This window comes from Littorina saxatilis, linkage group LG11, assembly GCF_037325665.1.
Source record: "Littorina saxatilis isolate snail1 linkage group LG11, US_GU_Lsax_2.0, whole genome shotgun sequence".
NCBI lineage: Eukaryota > Metazoa > Mollusca > Gastropoda > Littorinimorpha > Littorinidae > Littorina > Littorina saxatilis.
Genome location: NC_090255.1, coordinates 40,434,662 through 40,440,661, shown reverse-complemented (window position 1 = coordinate 40,440,661; position 6,000 = coordinate 40,434,662). Strand labels below are relative to the sequence as shown.

Below are 6,000 nucleotides of genomic sequence, written 5' to 3'. Positions count from 1 at the left end.
GAAAATGTGAAAAATGTGAAAAATAGCTGTTTTTTAGACAACATTTATGGCCCCTGCGACCTTGACCTTGAAGCAAGGTCAAGATGCTATGTATGTTTTTTGGGGCCTTGTCATCATACACCATCTTGCCAAATTTGGTACTAATAGACTGAATAGTGTCCAAGAAATATCCAACGTTAAAGTTTTCCGGACGGCCGGACGGACGTCCGGACGGACGGACGGACGGACGGACGGACGGACGGACGACTCGGGTGAGTACATAGACTCACTTTTGCTTCGCATGTGAGTCAAAAAGGAGGACGATATAGATTGTTAAATAAAAGGATCTGTGCTTTAGCATTCTGTCTCATCGTCATTGTTAACTGTGGCACTTCACACACACACACACACACACACACACACACACACACACACACACACACACACACACTTTTGCTCCAGTTACAATCATGTACTTCGTAAGGCTTTATTCAAGTTTGTCTCTTGTTCTTAAACATCCGAATTCAAAGCACACGTCTGAGCTGAGAATATATACTCGAATGTCTGCCGCCATTCAATGTGAAATAATGTTGATTTGTGATCCAAACACTTCCGAAAAATGCTGGTTCGTGTGTCTTCAGTCAACCGGCGCCGCATCATCACAACTCCACCCCTGCCTGCCTGCAAAAATACAAACATAGATGGTGACACACACAAAATTCAACCCAATTTTTGTTTTTATAATTTCTACATCCGTTGACCGAATTAGTTATCATTTGGTGTTTATTAACTACAGCTTATGCATGACGAAGGTCAACAAAGTTGTGAGTTTACATGTTAAATGGAGGGGTACTTTGGAACACTTTTGAAAGAAGCTAAAAAATCGGACCATGAAACCTACAAACAGGAAACTTCGTGGAATGGTGATGAACAAAGTGAAATTCATGCACAACAACCATGAAGATATTCGCCGAACACGATTGACTGGAAAAATGACCCCTTCATGGTAGAGTCACACTTGCGCAAAATTAACCGATGACAGGAACGCAATCCTCTATGGGGATGCCCTCCTCCTGCCTGTAATGGCTGTACTCAAGTCACTGATTGTCTAAGGTTGTTTATGGTATACTACGTCCTTCAAATAACCCCAAAAATATCAATCTTGAAGAATTAAATCGGGTTCGTTAGTCTACCGCTCCATTTTAAACCTCGAACTGTTGAGTCCATCCCCGAATTTGGATTCTTTTTCGAAAGACAACCAAAGTCAGACCATTTCACCTACAAAATAGCATCTTTCGGGACTAGTCATGCCGAAGCTGAAATTAATGTACACCAAGTATGAAGTATACGAAATACCCTTACTTTCTTGCAGACACCTCAGTTAGCTATCATGCATGCAACAGACTGAAGAAGTGTCACTGGGGAGTTGGAAACTGTGTCGTCTTCAGCCGATTAATAAATTACAATATATCAGTAAACACACACACACACACACACACACACACACACACACACACACACACACACACACACACACACACACACACACACACAGAATTACAGTCAGCATTGCAAAAAATAAAGATGAATTTTCTTATGCATAATGCCAAAGAAGGCAAATTAGTCTGATTTTTGAATTTAAACGAATGATGCAAACAGCGCTACATACCTTGTTCATATCCTGTTCTGCAATGTGGGCTGGCGTATATGTTTAATTAGCCCATTGTACATATCCTAGCGGTAAAAACTGTAAGAGATCAAAATCAGATAACATTAGGAAAATGATACCGCTTGCAGAAACAAAACACAAGAATGCATACTTCTTTCATTTTAGCCAGTCTGAAAAATTCATGTTCGCCAGTGTAAAAACTTACATGACATTTCCACGAACAGCTTCTATACAAAAGTATGCCCTAGCATTGGGAACTTCGTGGGACTCGAGAAAGGAAAAGAAATAATAGCTTAGAAACTATTCGGTGTTGTGTTGTTATCCTGCAATTGAATAGATGAAAAATCCGTCCTTAAAAGGCACAGTCCTTTCCATGCAAACGATTTGGCTCAACCCAAACCTGGCGATGCTTTTACGTAGAATAAGACTTCCCCTTTCCCAAGACACATGACAAAATTCAACAGCCTGAATCAGTGAATGCTTTGTGTGCACAACAAATTGTTATCCTTTATTTTTTTTTGCGAATTCACTTCATTAACAAACAACTTGTAAAAAAAAAACCAAATTCACCAAATTCCAGCTGAGCAGAACTGCTTTCACAATAAGGACTGGGCCTTTAAAGGTACGTTCCTCATCATATTACCCAGTATATCAGACACCACATTGTCATGTTTGTCCAGGTTTTTACATGGAAAAAATAAAACTTGTTTTAACATGGGCACATACGTCTGACTTCTTTTGGTGGGGATTGGAGGATGTGCGATTCATTTACTGGTGTCAACATGTGAAATTCATTAAGTGAAATGTTTCCACTATACACAGAACATAACCAGGCTATCAAATGTGTGGTATATGTTCAAGTCAGAATGATGCCCTAATTTTTTTTAATTTGAGAGATCTGTGATATCTGACATTTTGGTTCAAAATGTAAGGAATTTATACTTAAGCTCTAATGAGTAAAATTTGTCTTCTCAAATACCAAAAGCATATTCCTTCCTCCACATGCAAAACTTTCTTTTATCTGTGCATCTTCATTTAGTACGGCAATCAAACAAAAACATCACACTCTGCATAGCGAAACAACTTGCAAAGAAAACCTCACAATCTTTATTGGGAGAAAGCCCCTGACTGTTGCAATGTTTTATGCATTAAAAAACCCACTGAAACTGTGTTTGAATTCTTCAGTTTGATCAGCTATATGTGTTTAAAAAGTTACCTTGATCATTCTGACATGCTGTGGCTCAAATCACATCTCAGACAATGTTGTAGACTCCATAGATCTATAGACGTTGAGGCGCATGGAAGAACTGCATTCTGTGGAAACACAAAACATATACACAGAGGAAGAACAAGTCACAACAACTTTTAGCAGCAGCAACAGTATATATGATTTTATTAGTGTGGTGTTCGTGATCTAATGAGATGGGGGGGGGGGGGGGGGTGGGGTGGGTGGGTGGGTGGGGGGGGGGGGGGGGGGGTAGATGTGACTGTGAGAACCGGGGGAAGTTTGATATTAGTCAGCATTGTCATTTAAATGTAATGACTGGTACAATGCTTAATGTATTTGGAAGACAACAACACTGCAATGTATAATGTGAACCAACTTCTGCATGACAAAGATCAGGTAAACAAAAAAAAGTTACCTGTTTCATTCTGGAAACCTTTTGGTCCCATCACATCTCAGGCGTAAACTATATGGACACATACTGTAGTGATTAAAACAAAAACAGGCATTTTAATGGACAAAACGAATTATGTGGATAGGAAAAACAGTAAGAAGAACAGGCGCAGCAAAAAAGTCAATAATCTTACTCCAAATAACACTATCACAGATTCAGTAACTGAACCCCAGTTAAGTGTTAGTGATTCAAATGACTGAATTTAAAACAGGGAGAGAGAGATTGTGAATATATTTGTGTGTGTGTGTGTGTGTGTGTGTGTGTGTGTGTGTGTGTGTATGTGTGTGTGTGTGTGTGCGCGTGTGTGTGTGTGTGCACAGGGTAAATGCAGAGCCATTGATTGGAAACAAAACCTTGTTACTGTTAAATATCAACAGTTATACAACATAAGAGGCAATGGAAAAGTTGGATATGGATATGAAAATATATGTTGCAGGTGGAAGAGGGGAGGGGGAGAGGGTCTTTGTTGCTTGCAGTTAATAAGCAACTAAGGCCAGCTGTTGTTCTGGGTGTAACCTTGTAATGTTTAAGCAAACATGTTTGTGGATCACCTTCTGCATTTAGATCTGTTTGAGTATTTGCAAAGTTACCTTGATCATTGTGGCATCCTCTTGATCCCATCATATCTGAGACTATGGCCTGTAGACTCCATGGTCAGACGCTGGAGTGATAACAAGGTCATTCTGAAAAATTGAACATAATTATGCAGAGAGGGGGCAAGGAGGGGGCAGGGTTGAAGGTTGGTTACAGTGCTAGTTGGACATGAGAGTGTTATGGGATGAGGATGGTGCTGATATTAATAAGCATAATCAGTTAAAGCTCACAACTATCTTGATCTTCACAGACATGAATTGCATAATGAATCCACAAGCATGTACCTTTATTTTTGCCCTTGAGTTATAGGTGGAAGGAAATGTTGAGTGGTAAACACAAGTTGTATTGATCACTGGGTCAGCCTGTGGTCAGTCCCCTTTGATCTGCAGATTGCATCAGCATAAATAAACACAACGTCATCATCGTAAACAGCCTGAATGGTCAATCATGAATCTAAGAATACAAACACTGGATCTAATTTGAGAGTCTGCAAACGAGTCAGTTTGAAGATTCAATGAAAATCTGGCAGTCAATGAAGCAGATAGATCTGGCCTTGCGCTTGTGTTTGCAAGCAGATACATGTTTCAACATCCCTTATCTTAACGTTATCATTCAACAGGTTGATATTTTGCCTGACGATTTTCCTGCCGATGAGCTAAACAAACAATGAAAATCACAGAAGTGGTCAGATTTTGAAGACGAAATTCAGTCAGTCATACAAACAAACTCAACAGAAAGAATCTAGCTAACTACTGTACAGCTTTCGACAAAATCAACGCATTTGCATGCCTTAGTCATTCCTGCTTTGATTCCAATAATTCTACATGATCGTACTGCAGAAAAAATACGAAAACGAGCTGATCGAAATTAGTAACACTGCCTCACCTGCTATGATTGTACTGTGAAAGCGAAGGTCGTCTGCGATTCGAGATTTCAAAGTCGAACAGCGGCGTTTCTGCACTCTCAGCGGTTATCTTGCTTGGAAATGTGAAAAGCATGACTTGAAATCGAACGGAAGGCACCATTCTACCTTTTCGTTTGGGCGTTGTTTTTGTAAAATCTCCAAAAATGTCATTTCGAAAAAGGCGGTCGCCATTTTTTTGGGTGCCAACTTCTTTGAGTGGGGCTGCTAGCTAGCTGGTCCAAACGGGAGCCTCCCATTCGGTACGCAACCCTGTGAAAAAAGCTTCGTGCACCCCGACCGGGAGGGAGCGGACCGACTTGGGCAGATCTCCCATTGGTTGTCACCCACTTTGGCTTCGTGCACCTCAGCCCTGGTGCACGTTTTAGGTGTGGAAAATGCCAAAAACCCTCAGCTTCAGGGGGCGTTGCCCCCTGACCCCCTCGGACGTTAAAGACGGTCTTTAACAAACATGTGGATTATTGTCCTCCTTTTTGATGATTTCCTGTTCCCATGCCTGAACTTAAACCAATCCAGTATTTGGGAGGTTTGAATGATGTGTGGAGTACACTCATTTTTCTGAAAATACGCCAAGTTTCTTTGAGAATGCTACAAGTGCAAAACAGGGGTTCCCAGGTCTGAATAATAAAAGGCATGTATTACTTTGTGGAATGCGATATTTTTACATTTTTACAAATCGCGGTTAGAGGTTCGACGTAATTTGTAAAACGTTTTTACAAATCACGGGTTCACACCATCGTTAGTCGTGAAAAAGGCAGTGAAATCGACAACCCGGTATTGCGCGGTAGTATATATTGTACTCAGAAACTCTCATATTAAGTTTCATGAAAATCGGTTCAGTAGTTTTCTCGGAATCGCTCTACACACACGCACACACACACAACACCACAACCCTCGTCTCGATTCCCGCTCTATGTTAAAACATTTTGTCAAAACTTGACTAAATGTAAACAAGTCGCGTAAGGCGAAAATACAATATTTAGTCAAGTAGCTGTCGAACTCACAGAATGAAACTGAACGCAATGCCATTTTTCAGCAAGACCGTATACTCGTAGCATCGTCAGTCCACCGCTCATGGCAAAGGCAGTGAAATTGACAAGAAGAGCGGGGTAGTAGTTGCGCTAAGAAGGATAGCACGCTTTTCTGTACCTCTCTTC

General features: G+C 40.7%; 1 long non-coding RNA gene across 2 annotated transcripts; it reads right to left on the bottom strand.

Annotated features, from left to right (window-relative positions):
• Positions 1–410: 410 nt before the first annotated feature.
• LOC138980452 (uncharacterized) lies at positions 411–5,195 on the bottom strand. Of its 2 annotated transcripts, none has more exons than XR_011460334.1 (7): positions 4,807–5,195; positions 4,206–4,304; positions 3,918–4,010; positions 3,292–3,339; positions 2,865–2,962; positions 1,649–1,726; positions 411–660 (listed from the first exon to the last, which is right to left on the bottom strand). It is a non-coding gene; the product is annotated as an uncharacterized lncRNA (long non-coding RNA). The 2 variants fall into 2 exon arrangements; XR_011460333.1 differs by having other exon boundaries at positions 414–660; positions 3,292–3,354.
• Between the last annotated feature and the right edge of the window lie 805 nt (positions 5,196–6,000).